The 17,936-nt window shown below is 45.5% G+C and overlaps 1 protein-coding gene across 9 annotated transcripts in view; it reads right to left on the bottom strand.

Moving 5' to 3' along the window:
• C5_1H8orf88 (chromosome 5_1 C8orf88 homolog) overlaps window positions 1-2,230 on the bottom strand; it is a 579,684-nt gene extending 577,454 nt beyond the window's left edge. For 6 of the 9 annotated variants that reach the window (XM_085604093.1, XM_085604088.1, XM_085604094.1 and 3 more), the window contains exon 1: window positions 2,063-2,200. The gene's annotated coding sequence lies outside the window, so the exon portion shown is untranslated. Of the gene's footprint in view, window positions 1-1,841; window positions 1,901-2,043 lie in introns of those variants that run through there. The other 3 variants (XM_085604097.1, XM_085604089.1, XM_085604091.1) reach the window with 3 other exon arrangements.
• Between the last annotated feature and the right edge of the window lie 15,706 nt (window positions 2,231-17,936).

The raw sequence follows: 17,936 nt of genomic DNA, 5'->3' as shown, positions 1-17,936 counted from the left end.
AGAAACCTTCGCTCCGCGGACCTCGCCGAAATCCTGCGCACCCACAGAGCCAGAGAAGGTGGAAGAGCTTACTCCTACATCGCGGAATAAGACCTGGAACGAGCTCCCGCTCAGCATCAGACGTTCCCCCACTCAGTACACTTTCAGAAAGAGCCTCAAGGCCTGGCTCTTCGGTGGAATCGGAGCAGCATGCCCCCCACCCCAGAGCCTTGAGACCCTCACAGGTGAGTAGCGAGCCTCACAAACCCCCGATTGATTGACTGAATTAATTCAGATCTCACGAGTTCCAAGACAAGTTTCTCTGTGTACCATATCCATAACTGTTTACTTTGGCGATTTATTATTACAGTTAGCTGTTCCCCAACATATTACTTTGTTCAAAACAACCCACAGTACCGTGGTGGTTAGGAACGCATTCCAAAACAACCCACAGTACCGTGGTGGTTAGGAACGCATTCCAAAGGTACTTCCAATACATAACTATTATTCATGTGGCGTACAGGGTTTTGAAAGAAGCAAAGCAATTTAAGGTCCAGACTGCAAAAACAATGTGCAGAGTCCAATACAACAGTCTTGCGTCCAGAGGTAGACCTTTGTGCCTGCTCCTCCAATAGGATGTTTTGTTTTCATCTGCAGGAGTTGCCCGTTTGATACTTTACTGCGTACACCGGATGGTGCAGGCTGCACAGCACATTCATTCAATATTATTATAGATCATCATGAGCTTGTAGCATTACTGATGCAGGTGAATGGGGAAACTAAGAAATTTCGACAGCTACTCTAGAGGTTAATCGCAAAGAGTGTTTGCCTGTTCTCTTTACAATGCACATTCACAAAAGTGTGTAGAAGGTACAGGCAAACATTGCAAACATCATGATTACATCACAGGAATAGGCAAATTTAGGCTGACCACAAGATAAACTTAATGACGGAAACGGTCTATTGTCTCTTAAAACACCCCCTTTGTAGGGCCAAGGTCTTCACTGATCCTCCTCAACTTCCACTTAAGGCTTGACAAATGAATACCTCTCACATCTCTAGACTAAATCCACCAAGGCTCACGAGTTGGAATTAACCTAATCAACCCCATCATTGCTGATGTCGGTCTAGGCAGAGTCTACTTCTCTCCTCCTGCACACAGGAAGCTGACACTCATTGAATCGATCTCTAAGAATATTCGGCTGTCTCCCAACCTTAGCTCCTAAGTGGCTCTAGAACATTACTTTGCATCATGGGACTTGCAGTTGCACTTCTCCCCTTTAAGGAATTGGGTACAAAAGTCTTGAAAAATAACCATAAAAAGGCAGGCCTTGCTTAATTAACACCGTCTATACTATGCCATAAACTCATCTTCTCAGCCTGTAGAAAGCATCCCACAACTTTAACAGATTTCAGATATTTTTTTAAATGAAAGCCTTCAGCTGTTGTTAGCTGTATTATCGTCCACATTCGAAAGAACCATGCTAACATCTGGAAAGCATAGAGAGGGCGAAGTTAAAAATAATAATCGGGAGACATATTTACCCCATTGACTTTATTGTGAAGTGGGAACAATTTCCGGTGGGAAAAAAAACTACGTAAAATTCAGGTGTCTCCCCTCTGAATCGAGTCTGCTGGCATCAAGGAAACATATTTACGGAAATCCAATCAAGTATTTCTACCTACCAGTACATCTGCCCACAGAATAAGTAGAAAAATTGCAAATAATCCTTTAAACGACACTTTAAATTGTAAAGGAGCGTGGAAAGTTAGGAAAAATAAGCCTCCGTGCATACAATGGAAGTAACCACGGTCACTTTAAATTCCCCAAGGGCACCCGTACTACCACACTCCAAAAATACCCGGAAAGACTCCTGGCAACCCCTAGACCAATGACCCCCGGCCCCAGTTCGGGGACATATCGACGATCTCCCTTCGCAAATGCACAGCGCGTGGCGAATGGAACAGGACTACCGGGAAATCCCAGTAACGGACGAGATTGTCCGAGCCAATATTCCAAACCCGTTGGTCGACCTTTGCTAGCGCAGGCGGGGTTTTGTGTACCGTTAGTGAGGCGCATCACCTGCTTGGACAACAGCTCCCCCAACGTCAAGACTTCTCCTATAGGCTCTGGTCCGCACAGCGGCTTCCCAGTGTCACAGCAGATACGAAAAAGAGGTTAGGAACGAGGCTCGGCATGTGACACGTGCCACAATACGTCACCACGGCCGGCGAAAGTGTTTTTTGGCATGTGCAACGATGAAAATGGGAAACAAAAATACGCCGGGATCCCATAAATTGGGTCGTGTGGCAAAGTGTGATAGCAGAAAAGAGGTGAAGTCGCGAGAGGAAAAGTCATGAAAACTTCATACATTTTCTTAAGACTGCCGCAAAGAAATTGCGAACAAGGTAGGGTTGTCACCTGGCCGACACCACGGTACAAAAATAAGAGCAGTCACCAAAAGCCCCCTTTTTCAGCCCTTCTCTATTCATACTTCAAGCAGCAAATATAAATAGAAAGCGCTTTTAAATGTGTTCTGGAGCTGACTTAATGACTAATAAATACAGTAAACAAACACAGAAAATGTATATTTTGATCTAAAAGGAAAATCTTTTCTACAGGCACTAATGCTGTTTTTGATATTGCATCCAGCGTGGGCAACAAACCGAATGAGGGTATGTGCTATGTCGTGCCTGTGACGTAACAGGCACACCACGTTGGGTCATGTGACCCCTAACGCGATAAACGGCTGTGCGCGTACGTATCGCCAGTTGGGCGTACGACGGCAGCAGCAGTACACACCATCCAGGCTCCGGTCTTCATTGCATGTTTGTGGCCATCCCCCAGGTCCCACATTCACCCCAACAGGGTCGCGTAGCTTAGCGTCCTTGAAGACATAACATTGGCTGACGAGGGTGGGATCGCCCCGAGTACGCACCGTGTGGGGGCCGCGAAGGTACTGTCATCGACCTTGCGATGCTCGTGCCATGGTGCGCTGATGCCTGGAAGAGTGCCGATTGAAGAATCGAAATCGCCGCTGCGCCTCTACCGAGGTGCGCAGCAGCAGGGTGCCGACCAAAGGATGTCGCGTCAGGCCGGTGAGCGACCACAACGCTGGAATCGCCCTGCCCGTAATCGCGTGACCGCATCAGCTGGCGGGCGCGCAAGCTCCCTTTGTAATTGCCCTGCAGCGTATGAGGCACGTAATCGCGTGACCGCATCAGCGGGCGGTGCACGCTCCCTGCGAGTGTAGGCACCTGCTTTGGGCTCACACGTACGCTGCACGCTCGCGTCTGTGATTGGCAGCCAGCCCAGCACCTCGTTTCCTCACAGCATTGTGCCTTGTGCACATCACCACCCTGAGGGAAAAATAAAAAATAAAAAGAACATCATAGGGGGCAGCAGAGGGCTGGAAAACGCCCCAAGTGGTGCACAGAAAAGCATTCAGGGAAAGGAAAAGTCCACAAGAAGAGGGACACGGTGTCTGGGAGATGCAGCAGTACTGAAGGCACAAAAGGGGGCAAAGACATCCATAATATCACCAAGACGCTCGCAGAAGCCACCCCCAAGACTCACCATACCCTGATAAATGCTCTCAATGGATACTTTGAGCCGATGGTGAACCAAGATTACGAAAGGTTCATGTTCCGACAAGCGCGCCAACTCCCGGAAGAATCATTAGACATATTCCACGCTCGGCTCAAGAACTTAGCGGTTACATGCGGATTCAGAGATGAAACGGAAGAGATCAGGGGACAGATAATTCAAGGGTGTGCATCGGCCAAGCTCCGCGAAAGGATCCTTGAGGAGTCAGGAAAGCCACTGATGGACATACTAATACTTGGCCTCCCCAAGGAATTATCCAAGGCCCGGGCTGCCCACATGGAGGTGGCCCTTCAGTCTCCAGTGAAGGTAGAACCGATAAATGCAGTGACGACCAAACCAGCGGCCCGGTGGAACAAAAAAGACACCAGAACCGCGTTCCCAGGGCAGGCGAAATCCTGTGGGTACTTCGGAGGCCGACCTCACAAAACAGGGGACTGTCCGGCGAAGGGCAAGAGATGCTCAGGATGCGGGCGATTCAATCATTTCGAAAGAGTCTGCCGGTCCAAGAGATATCGGAAGCCCTGACAAGTGGTCAACATGGTACCGGAAGGAGAGAGAGAGCCCAGTGACATGGATGACGATGACGAGCGGGTGGTGCACAAGGTGTACATGATTGGAACGACTACCCGGAAGGCCCGGCATTTGCCCCAGTGCAACATCCAAGTGGGTTCCCATGACATCATGGGAGTAGTGGACACGGGTGCCACGATCAACCTCATGGCCGCGGACTTGTATGAGACCCTGAATCCCGCGCCAACGCTGCACCCCACGGCGATCACGGTGCTTGACTTTGGCCAAGACACGCCACTGAGAATAAGAGGCAAATTTAGGACAGCGGTCTCGCATGACTCACACTCCATCACCACCAACATATACGTGACGGAAGACGGACAGGGCATGCTATTAGGCTGCCGGGTGGCGGAAGATTTGGGGTAGTAATGTTCGCATTTGGCGTGCATCAGGAGTCTATTCAACACATTTTGGAGGAGTTTTCGAGTGTATTTGAAGGGATCGGGAGATTTAAACGCAAAGAAGTGCATCTCCACATCGACCCCACTACTGTGCACCCGGTAGCCCTGCGCCATCGGTGAGTGGCATTCCACCTGCGTCCCTTAGTGGAAGAAGAACTAAAAAAGTTGGAACCGGCCGGCATCATCGAGAAGGTGACGGGGCCCACCCCGTGGGTGTCCCAAATTGTTGTCACACGGAGGCCCAAGCAACCGGGGGCTGGCAGAATCTGTGTGGACATGAGGCTGCCGAATGCCACCATTAAGAGGGAACGTCATATTACACCAACAATACATGACCTAATTGGAGAAATGGCTGAAGCACGTTGATTCTCCAAGTTAGATTTGAGATCGGGGTATCATCAGCTGCTACTGGAAGAAGCGTCCTGCAATATTACCACCTTCTCAACTCATGTGGGCTGCGGCGATACACTCGCCTGAGTTTTGGAATTTCCAGTGCAGCGGAAGTGTTTCAAAACGTTATACATGAGCTGATCATGGACATACCAGGAGTCATCAATGTCAGCGATGATATCATGGTGCATGCCAAGACAATCCAGGAACACAATTCTCGCTTAACTATGGTGCTTCGTCGAATACAAGAGGCTGGACTCACTCTCCGCAGGGAGAAATGTGAATTCCTACAAAGGAAACTGCCGTTTTTTGGCTACACTTTTTCCGCTGGCGGAGTCAATCCCGATCCTGATAAGGTCCGTGACATCAAGGATGCTGCTGCACCTACCAACGTCACTGAAGTCCACAGTTTCCTTGGGATGGTGAACTACTGTGGGCGTTTCATTCGAGACCTCACGACGATCACTCAGCCATTGAGGGAACTCACGAAGGACTCTGTACCATGGAAGTGGGACATGGAACAAGCCAAAGCCTTCAGGGACATTAAGGACGCTCTCTCGGAGGCGACCACGTTAGCATTCTTCGATCCAAGGAAAATGACACTGATTGCAGTGGATGCCGGTCCTACCGGTCTGGGAGCAGTGTTGCTACAATGGCAACACTCCGAAGAAGATTGGGCTCCCGTAGCGTTTGCCAGTCGGTCCCTCACAGACACGGAGCAGTGATACCCTCAAATAGAGAAAGAGGCCAATGCGATACATTGGGGGTGCTGGCACTTTCATCTCTATGTATATGGCAAGCCGTTTGTCGTTTCCACTGACCACAAACCCATGGTGGCTCTGTTTTCAGGGACGTCCACCAAGCCGCCACCCCGGGTCGAGAAGTGGATGCTGCAGCTACAAAACTATAACTGCAGAGTGGAATACCAGCCGGGATCGAGGAATCCGGACAACTACCTGTCGCGTCACCCTCAAGAGGCCACTGAACAGGAAAAGGAAGATGCCGCTGATACAGAGGAATACGTCAGGTGTGTCATGGCTCGGTCTTGCCCCATTCCTCTGCCCAGGGACGATCTACGGGATGAAACAAGTAAGGATGAGTGTCTGCAACATGCGAAGGTGGCCCTGCGACAATATAATTGGCACAGAGAAAAGGCAGAGTGAAAGATTCTGACCGGAGAAGCTCAGCGCATCATGGACAGTCTGTACAATGTCAGGGAAAAACTCACTGAGGACGCTAGTGGGTGTCTACTAAGGGGGCATCGCCTGGTAATCCCTACGGCCCTAACAGCCCGGGTCATTCAACTGGCCCACATTGGACATCGGGGGATGGTCAAGACCAAGTCACATCTCAGGACCAAAGTATGGTTCCCCCTCATGGATGAGCTAGTAGAAGCTACTGTCCATTCTTGCCAATCGTGCCAGGTAACTGGGGAAGCCCCTCGGCTTGCTCCCATAATTGTTGAACCAAGACCCCAAACACCGTGGTCATGTGTTAGTTTGGACTTTGGCAGTCTACCGGATGGCGGGTACATGTTTGTAGCCATTGACGATCATTCTAAGTATCCCGAGGTTGAGATCATAGCATCGCCCAGTGCCACTGAAGTGATCCCAAAGTTGGAGAACATTATGGCAACTCACGGCCTGATTCAGGAGCTGCAAACGGACAATGGACCCCATTTTCAAGGGCAAGAACTGCCTGCATACCTCACTGCGTTGGGCATTCGACACCGGAGGATCACCCCAAGGTGGCCTCAGGCAAATGGGGAGGTAGAGAGGTTTATTCGGACTCTGAATAAAGTGATACGCATTGCTCATGACAAGGGTCAGTCAGTGGAACTCACATTCTTATGAAGTTATCGCCAGACACCACACACCACCATCTGCTGATGGGGAGAATCGTTGCTGACTGAATTCCACACCACCCCAAGTGGCGTCCTGAGCTGCTTAATGATGATCAGGTGGATGCCCAAAGGCTGAGGGCCTACAATCGAGTAAGTCACCGACGTCGGGCACAGCCCGTGAGACTTGCAAAAAGGGACCTGGTGTTACTCAAGAACGGGATCACCAGTGGCAAGTTCCGTTTGCCCTATGAAAGAAGTCCGTGGACCGTCGTGGATGTAAAGGGTGCCCGCATCATAGCGACCTGCGGCAGAGAGACAGTGACCAGAAATTTGTCATATTTCAAGAGATTTCACCCCGCTTCATCCTCTCTAGGACCCAACCCGTTGGACACCTCTCTGGGGACCAGGGCTTCGGCAGAAGTGAACGGGGACCTGAGACCAGCTACTTCACGAGCAGGTGCCCCTGTGGAACTCTCGGACCGTGATTCAGGTTCAGAAAATGGGCCAGATACGGATGTGTCTGGGGATGGGCCTGAAGGTCTCCTGGAGGATAGTGTTGGTGTGCCATCTGGTATTGAGGCCAGCCCGACATCTGGGCGTAGCTGTTCCCAATACCGCCTTCGAGAGAATCGGGAGCCGAATCACAGGTTGTGAAATTACTTCACGTAAGACTGTTCTTATTTCTATTGTTGAGTGCTGTTAAGAGTACCCCTGTGGAGCCGGCGTGGACTGTTGGAGCCGCCGGGCACTAAGTCTGTGAATGTGATTATGTTCTTGATGTTTGTTGGGGAGGAATGTTATGTCGTGCCTGTGACGTAACAGGCACGCCACGTTGGGTCATGTGAACCCTATCTCAATAAACGGCTGTGCGCATACGTATCGCCAGTTGGGCGTACGACGGCGACAGCAGTACACACTATCCAGGCTCATGTCTTCATTGCATGTTTGTGGCCATCCCCCAGGTCCCACATTCACCCCAACAGGGTCGCGTAGCTTAGCGACCCTGAAGACATAACAGGTTTGCTCAAAATCAATCTGACAAAATGTGTCTCCTTGGCCACATATGGTTGTGAACTCCCTGCAAGTTGAAGAAAATTGGTTATTCAGATGTCTTTTATCTTTGAGGCAAAACTCTGCTTCTTTTATGGTTCACGAGGAAGTAGCACAAGTATGTATTTCTTACATTATTTGTCTACATTTATTTTTACTTTGGCTCTCTGTTTGGCTTTAAACCAGGGACTGGGCCCAACCTTTCCATAATTAATAACCAAAATCTCTTGGTTTAATTACATCAAGTCCTCCTTTGATGAACTTGTCTGCTCCGACTTTTTTGTTACTCCACTCTCAATCAACAAAGCAGACCTGGTGTGGACTAAACATGTCTTTTAATCGTATAGATCTCTAAACGGTTACAGTTAATACAAAATCAGCGTTTGATCACTCATTCACCCAGGCATCACCATATTTCCCCCATTTTGAAGCAACTCCATTGGTTGCCAATTGCACAGCGGTGTGCCTTCAACATCGGATGTCTCATTTTTAAATCACTCAAAGGTTCTAGCCCTAAATTTGTCAATAACACGATCAAAAAATATGCCCCCACCCGTAATCTTCGCTCAGCTCGCAAAAATCTTCTCTTGACCCCCTCTTTCAGACTCAAACGCACCGGCAGAGTCAGGTTCTCAACCCTGGCCCCCCGTTTTGGAACTCTCTCCCATCTGAAATGCGTCTCTCCACTACTCTCCTCGCCTTCACAAGTCTTTTAAAGACCTGGCTTTTCCGACAGGCTTTCTAACTTTCCCTCTGACCCGGACCCCTGCCAAACTAGCACCATGAAACCTCCCCGGTGTACGTGCGCTCTACAAATTCCCATTGACATGACATGACATGACATAGATATGCTAAACCGTCAGTTATAAGTTGTATTTTGTTAAAGACTTCAGTCTACTGAACCATACCTGACATTTATGACCCACAGTAACCATCGTTTTATGCTAACTTGGGTCAAATTGAACCTAATACATTGTCTTTTATCTGTTTCTTAAGGTTGTTGTCATGTATCTTCTAGTCCCTGTAAATGCAATTTGGTCTCTCCCACGATTTCATGGATTTTATAATGTTTCATACATTAAAAAGCAGCTACGCATGTACTTTTTAACTCATTTGCTTAAGAACCTGAACTTCTGTCTGGTCAGACCTGCTGTAGTCCTTACTTTGTTATCCAAATGGTGAACCTGTTTTGCGGTTGCTGGTTTCTTAACTGGTGCAGTAAAACTTCTTCTCATAGTCCCATTGTTTCATTGGAAAACGCAGCGCGTTTGAGCATTATATGTGTTAGGATTTGCCCATACATTACATGATAATTATAAAAACACCTGTTAAATCCAATAGCTGTTAAAGGGTGGAATGTTATTACATTTTTATTTTATTACATTTTGTTAAAGTCTGTAGACAGGTATCTTCTTACACAGAATCTCACAAATTACCTTAGTAGGCAAGGGTTTTGATGTTTTTTACCCTCTTTTACAAACCCTGGAACTATGTGATTAGTACTGTGAAAATTCTAGGCAGGCCCTCATAGGATGGCCTGACACATTTAGGTATGTGCCTGGCCCTGTAATAAAAAAAGTCATACAAATACATACATATATACACATCATTTCATACAGATAAATAAAGGGTCTTTGGGTCACCCGTCTTCTGCCAGTTGTCTAAGTACTATTCCTATTCTGACCACCCATGATGCATACAGCATGGGACAGTGGGTTAGCCCACTTCAGTCATTGCCTCTATTGCACATTAAGTACTTTTTACCTGATCACATATGCTAATCTGCCTGAAAATAAGTGCACTTCAGTGTCAGAGATGGTTGGCCAGTTCTTCAGTTTTCCATTTCTTCTTTTATTGGTCCCTTTTCATTTCTTTCATTCTCCTTTTACTTTGTTTACTAAAGTTTTTTTTTGTTGCAGATCCAGAGACAGTGCCACCAGGCCATTCACCTGTCTTTGTAGCTACTGGCCGTCACCTTTCCAGTTCTGCTTCTAAACATTGCGGCCCTCTTGTAAATTACTGCCCACAGTGTAATATAGTTTAATGTCTGCCATCTTTGATCTGTAGAACAAAGGACAATTCTATTCCAATGTGATGTTTACTGAGCAATGAACTTGGATTGGAATTATGCATAGTGCATCAGTGTTTTACTGCTCCAAGATGGCCAATATGTTGCCTCTAACCGCAGCAGTCATGTTGCAACTTTAAAACACCGTTATACTATGTACAATACTGTTGCAAGATGTGTTTTATTACAGGCATATGCCATATTTTGGCTGTAGCATTTTTTCTTTTTTGTACTTTTATTCTTTTAATTAATCTTGGATGTGTTTGTTGAGTTTGTGTGTGTTTTATTGTAGATGGTTAAGTGGGTAAATACAAGAATGAACCAGTGGGTGGTGAACTTGATAAATAAGTTAAAGAATGATTGAAAGAGTGAAATAGCCTATATTACTTTTTGAGTCCCTAAACTCACCAGTCACAGAAGAAGCAGTTTCTGTTTCAAACCACACCTATTGACAATCGCAGTGCTCATGAGGGGCAGGCATGTCCTTCCATCAAGCCACACACACAACCTCTTAACCCAAGACTAGGAAATATTGACTACCACTTAGAAAATCTTTACACTCTGCCTGTTCCAGGATGGTGGGAAAAGGGAGATTTTAGCACAGTAATCTTTTTGTTGATGCAGTGCCATTTTCAGAAAAAAATCATTATCCCTGGACTAAGCTCATAAACCGAAAGAGGTAGCCAACTGAATATATAATAGCGAAAGATCACGTATAGATGATATTATATTGTACTATATTGCGATTGCATTTATATCATGCTTACTATCCCTTGTGAGGTTTTGAATCGCAGGTAACACACTAACCAGAACCCAGGTTAGTGGTTAGTCCAGTGTTATCGTTTATGTTTGGTTATTGGGATTAGCCTGGTAATCTCAAGGACACCATTCTTTGCATTTACTCCAGTTTCGTTGTAGTAGATTAAATTAGTAGGCATTAGATGTGATCGTTAGTGTGAGTTCATACAAATTAGTGGCAGGGTGAACAGATAGGCTAGGGGAGATTAGGTAATATTAGGTCTCAGGAAAGTGAGAGGTTGTGATTTATGAAATGAAATGTTACAATTTTCAGAAAGAAAATAATAGAAAGTAAAATATTCAGGCATCCAACTTAGAATAGGCTACATCCAAAGAGAGTAAGGCATGCAGGGGATGGACGGCAAGCAAAGGGTCATCTGATAAAAAGGAAGGAAGGAAAACAATTGATAGATAGTTTGAAGTCAATGTACATTTTTCATGCAAGATTTTTGCAACATTGTCAGAGGTGGCTTTTTGAGATAGCATGCACTCTGAAGATGGATGTAAAACTATATAAAGAAAGAACATTATTTGCATGTAAAATAGCATTTTATGCAGTAGCTTTTGTATAGGGCAAACTATCCACATGTGGAGTGCAGAAGTGCACATAAACTTGCACAAGGCTCTCACTTAAAAATGTAAAGGAAGGAATGAGAATAAAATGTATTACTGAATAAATAAGTTGTGGGGTTGAGTATTATCTGATAAATGTAATTAAAAAAAGGTATACAAATAAGGTAGCTGGAATGCATTTAAAACATCGCCACATTCAAATAAGTTGAAATATAATATTATACACATCACAAATGAAGGGCTTAAACAATATATCCATATGTGCCCTTCACCAAGTGCACAAAAAGGCACAGAATACCAAGCAATACAGGCAATGTAAATTTTATCTATCAATTTTCTCCCTTATTAATTGTGTAATGTAAAAAATGTTTCAGACTGTCAATGTATTGTTCATATGGATATCCATATCTGTATATCTATATATATATATATTCACTGAAAAAACCATAGGTTTCACACATGTTATAGTTAGCGGAAATTTTACTGATAAAAAACCAATGAAATTCCCCCGTTATAGTTAGTGCAGGCAACTATAACTCACGCGACCGCAATCTTCTGCTGATGCTAATACTGTATTTAGACACTTATTTGCCCATGTCTTCTTCCATACATTTTTAGCTATACATATATTACAAATATTTTTTTTTCATAAAGACACATATGTCATCAGCAGAAGATTGCGGTCGCGTGAGTTATAGTTGCCTGCACTAACTATAACGGGGGAATTTCATTGGTTTTTTATCAGTAAAATTTCCGCTAACTATAACATGTGTGAAACCTATGGTTTTTTCAGTGAATTTGCAAGGTTTTTTAAATGCTAATTCCTAACTATAACGTGTGTGAAACCTATGGTTTTTTCAGTGAATTTGTACGGTTTTTTAAATGCTAAGTTACTTTACGCCATTCGTGGCGTGCGCGCCCACTTAACGCAGTTCGTTCCGTGCGCGCACGGTGCGCTTCGCGCACCGTGCGCGCACAGTGAGCACGCGGTGCGCTTTGCGCACCGCGCGCCCACTTTACGCAGTTAGTGCCGTGCACGCACGGTGGGCACGCGGTGCGATGACAAAGCAAGAAAGCACGTCAACAAATCTGTTTCTGCTTTCCTCCGTGACTATGGTATGGGTGCCATTTACCACAACAACTTGCGTTATGACATGCAAGACATTTATAGAGGAGATGGTGTGCACTTCAATGATGAAGGGAACAGAGTCTTCCTCTTGAACCTTAGACTCTGCATCTGTACTTACTTGTAGGTACCACTAAAAAATCATTTCATAAACACAACGGCTCTTTTTAGAGCCCCCTAATATCTAAACACTTAAATCTGATTTTCATTTTTTTTTTTTTTTTTTCTACCGTACGCTTACCATAAGCTTACCGTACGCGTACCCCGTGATTTTTTTTAAAATCAATAAATGTTTTCTTTGTACTTTACAGTCCTTCTTTGACCCCCTCACAAATGTAAGGGGGTCTGTAACTCTCCCCTTTTCTTGTTTTCACTCTTTTTTTTCTGAGTGAAATACACAAAATGGCGGCCGCCGCTTCCTGGTTTCGGCCGATTCGAATGTTTACTAAGATCTAAGAGCCAATCAGAATCGCGCTCGCGCACGCCACCGTACGCTTACGGTAAGCGTACGGTAAGCGTACCGTAAGCGGGCTCAGATATATATATTGATTTAAAGGCTATTTTCTCAGAATCTACTGAACAGATTTACACCAAACCTACAAAAGGCACTTCCTTGACCTAGGGACTACCTCTCTGCCAAATTTCGAGTAATTCTGTTCAGCCGTTCGGGCTGTAGCTCGTTCTAAAGGTCCTATGGAAAAATGCATGGGGAAAACGCGTTTTGGGACCCCCCTTTTATCTCAGCCCCCGCTTGACGGATCCCCCCGAGACTTTCAGGGTAGGAGCGGAGCGTAGCGCCCCACCTATTTTGAGAAATTCGCGAGGATTCATCGACCGGCGCCAAAGTTATTCAAAATAGAATGTTGAGGTTTTCCTATGGAAAAGGGGTCCTAACTATAACTACCTACTGGCGACCGCCAGTAGGTAATAGATATATATAACAATATATATATATGTGTGTGTATATATTACCTACTGGCAGTCACCAGTAGGTAGTTATAGTTAGGACCTATTCTCCATAGGAAATCTGCAACATTCTATTTGGAATAACGTTGGAGCCGATTGACGAATCTTCGTGAAATTTTCCAAACTTTTGGCCAGCTCCGGTCCGCTCCTATCCTGACAATTTCACGGTGATTCATCAAGCGGGGCCGAGAAAAAAGGGGGGTCCCAAAACGCGTTTTCCCCATGCATTTTCCCATAGGGCCTGTTGACGCAGCTACAGCCCGAACTGCTGAACGGAATTACACCAAATTTGGCAAAGAGGTAGTCCTCAGTTCAGACTCATGCCTTTTGCTTAAATGGTGTAAATCCGTTCAGTAGTTCCTGAGAAAATTAGAGTTAAAAAGATAGATATATCTGGGCGGAGCCTAACCACACATCTCATCGTGAGATCTGATTGGCTCTCAGTACTTCATCCAAGAAGTGTTGGCAGCCATCTTGGGACCAATATACATGATAGCACCTCATTAAAAAAACATTGCAGTTAATAGAAGGTTTTAAGACTTTAGTTACATTGTAAATCATTAGTTGATGGTACCATACTCATTTTAGGAATTGTGGTGTGTTCTAAGGTGATTTTACCTTGTAAAAAAAGCCTTCTGCTGTGATATCATGAATCATGTTTGAGAGAAAACTATTTTCTCATGCTTTTCCCACTGAGGTTTGGAAGGTGAGCTATAAGCTAAACGGAGAGCATATTTTCTGTAAATTCACATTATCTTTCTCAGTCTTGTGAGAATGAAGTCTGACATTCTCAGTAAAACATGTACATCCAACAATGGCAGTTGATTCCTTTGTGTTCTACTGCAGCTTCCCAGAGTGTTCTAAAGAACAACCAGAGCGCTAACAGTCCTACTTTTGACAAACGTATTGCACACCTGAAGCCATCTTCATTGGAATAAAGTGGTAACTCTTAAAACACTTAATTTAAAAAGGAACAAAATGAGGGGGTTCATTTTGCCATAGAAAGTATGATTAGTCCTGCAGAAAGAAAAATTAGGGCACATTTTGAATGACTTCTCAAATCCTCCTATATTTCATTTAAAAATTCTGACATGCAGACTGAAACATGCACTTTCAATACCAGCAGCAGACTTCCCTGGTGAGCAGTAGCTTTACTACAGTGATCTAATAAGCAACTAGAGTACTAACATTCTGAATTTATGGCAAATGTGTGACACATCTGAATGCCTTCTTGATGGAATCAAAGTAAAAAACTGAAAGTATTTCCTACTGAGGAGACTGTAGAAAAATGAGGAAATTAGGAAACTTCATAACAAATAAGTCTCCCAAAATGGCCACCAGAGACAAAAGAGCCCAAATGTAGCCCAAATATCACCCAGATGTAGCCCAAGTATAGCCCAATGACAGAATGTCCCAGAGTGTTCTAACGAACAACTAGAGCGCTAACAGTCTTACTTATGACAAAAGTATGGCACACCTGAAGCCATCTTGATTGAATTAAAGTGGTAACACTTAAAACATTTAATTTGCAAAGAAACAAAATGAGGGGGTTCATTTTGCCATAGAAATTATGATTAGTGCTGCAGAAAGAAAAATTAGGGCACATTTTGACTTCTTAAATCCTCTTCTATTTCATAAAATAATTCTGACATGCAGACTGAAACATGCACTTTGAATACCAGCAGCAGACTTCCCTGGTGAGCAGTAGCTTTACTACAGTGATCTAATGAGCAACTAGAGTGCTAACATTCAGAATTTATGGCAAATGTGTAACACATCTGAATACCTTCTTGATGGAACCAAAGTAAAAAACTGAAAGTGTGCCCGTCAATAGCTACCCATGTTTGTATAAATAAACGACAAGGGTGTCTACTTGGAGAGTATCCACCGGCGGGGGCGCCGGGATTAGGCACGGTAGGGCGTCAGACACGTCAGAGCTTCACTAGTGGTGTAAATACATTCCATGTGGATTCATTGTATGCATAGTCTTCTTTTAATGAATATCACGCAAATCGTCATGGTGATAGGTACATACGGTTTGTCCAGCATGTCCTAGGTGTTTCTATAAATATAAATATATATTTTTTTTAAATTATAAAAAACAAAGGCCAGCCCCGGGATGGGGTCCCCGGGGCCATAAGTGGCCTGAGGAGGGGGGCAACACAGCCCCCCTCCTAAAGATTTTTTTTTAAAAGGGCCATGACCCGGGGGTTGGGGTCCCCGGGGCCAATTAAGGCCCTGAGAGGGGGCCACGCGGCCCCCTTCCAAATTAAATTTTTTTTAACAAAAGAAATTAGGGTGCAGGCCCTGGGGGATGGGGTCCCCAGGGTCAATAAATTAGAAAAAGAAGGGGGGCCACACTGCCCTCCTTCTTAAAAAATAAAATAAATAAAAGACAGGCATCGCATCGGAGGCCATGCCCCCTCCTTGCAGCACTCTGCAAACGCGCCCCCTGGCCAGTTGTAAGTTGGGGAATTAATTCCCCTTCAATACTTGAGGGTCCCTGAGGGCCAACTAGCCCAGCAGGTATCTCCAGTATGCGCCAGGGAGCTGCGTTGCAGACAGATGTTCTGAGGCCATGCCCCTTTTTACACCTCTATGCAACGCAGCTCTGTGCACTTACTGGAGGTACCTAGTGGGCTAGTTTGACCCTAGGGACCCTTAGGATTCAAGGGGACTTAATCTCTCAACTTAGAACGGCCACAGGGCGTGTTTACACAGTGGTGAAGGGAGGGGACGGGGCCAGAGGTGACGTGTGCAAACACGCCCTGTGGCGCCTTTTAAGTTGGGGAAATAATTCCCTTTCAATCCTGAGGGACCCTGGGGGCCAACTAACCCACCAGGTGCTTCCAGTAAGCGCCACTGCTCTGCGTTGCAGAGAGGTGGTGCAGGCCGTGCCCCTTTTTACACCTCTCTGCAATGGCGCTTACTGGATGTTTCTAGTGGGCTATTTTGCCCCTAGGGACCCTCAGGATTCAAGGGAACTTAATCTCCCAACTTAAAACGGCCACAGGGCGTGTTTACACAGTGGAGAAGGGAGGGGACGTGGCCTGAGGTGACGTGTGCAAACACGCCCTATGGCGCGTTTTAAGTTGGGGAAATAATTCCCCTTCAATCCTGAGGGCCCGTGGGGGCTAACTAGCCCACCAGGTGCTTCCAGTAAGCGCCACTGAGCTGCTTTGCAGAGAGGTGGTCCAAGCCGTGCCACTTTTTACACCTCTCTGCAACGCAGCTCTGTGGCGCTTACTGGAGGTACCTAGTGGGCTAGTTGGACCCTAGGGACCCTCAGGATTCAAATGAACTTAATCTCCCAACTAAAAACGGCCACAGGGCGTGTTTACACAGTGGTGAAGGGAGGGGACGGGGCCTGAGTTAACGTGTGCAAATACGCCCTGTGGCGCGTTTTAAGTTGGGGAAATAATTCCCCTTTAATCCTGAGGGACCCTGGGGGCCAACTAGCCCACCAGGTGCTTCCAGTAAGCGCCACTGCGCTGCGTTGCAGAGAGGTGGTCTAGGCCGTGCCCCTTTTTACATATCTCTCAAACGCAGCTCTGTGGCTTAGTTGGACCACAGGGACCCTCAGGATTCAAGGGGACTTAATCTCCCAACTTAAAATGGCCACAGAGCGTGTTTACACAGTGGGGAAGGGAGGGGACGGGGCCTGAGGTGACGTGTGCAAGCATACCCTGTGGCGTGTTTTAAGAGGTAGTTTTAATCCCCTGCCGTATTATATACTAGGGGCTTACAGAGGAGGTCATGCTAATCACAGGGGAACCCCAACGCATAGTGTTCCCTAGTGTATGTAGGTGTTTTCACTGTATTCTGAGTGTCTTTCAACATAGCACTGGCTCTAGGACTGGTTAGTCAGACTCAGTTACCACCAGTATCCGTCTGAAAAAGCTGAGGGCACAGGATGATTTTGCAACAAGGCTTCTTTCTGCTCTTCTGTTTGTTCTTTCTGCATGTTATCCTTCTTCCTGCACTTTTCTTCGTCTTTGAGGGCTTCTTGTTGCTTCTTTCTGCATTTCTTTTTTTTCTTTCTGTGCGTTTTTTCTTCTTTCTTCACATGTCCTATCTCTGTAGGCATAGTAAGAAATTAGCATTTAAAAAACCTTTGAAATTCACTGAAAGAACCATAGGTTTCAGGCACGTTATAGTTAGGAATTAGCATTTAAAAAACCTTAGAAATTCACTGAAAAAACCATAGGTTTCAGGGGTGTTATAGTTAGCTGGACATTTCCCTCGTACAAAACCCTAGAAATTCCCCTGTTATAGTTAGTTCAGCTAACTATAACTCGCGCCCCCGCAATGCACTGCTGATGACGTCACATATTACATCACTCATGACATGGTCAGTGACATCACTCATGACATCACTGATGACATCTCAAATGACATCACTGATGACATCACTGATGACGTCATCCAGTGAGTCTGTGTTTCTGTAAAGTTTTAATATGTTTAATATATATATTGAAAGGCCTGTTGAAGAATGAGTGGTGTACAAGTGTGTGAATGGATGATTTTCTAGGTGCGTAACTGACTCTATAAGTGAGTCATTAAAT

The sequence above is a fragment of the Triturus cristatus genome, chromosome 5_1 (assembly GCF_964204655.1).
Source record: "Triturus cristatus chromosome 5_1, aTriCri1.1, whole genome shotgun sequence".
Lineage (NCBI taxonomy): Eukaryota > Metazoa > Chordata > Amphibia > Caudata > Salamandridae > Triturus > Triturus cristatus.
This window is presented reverse-complemented; position numbering and strand designations above follow the sequence as displayed.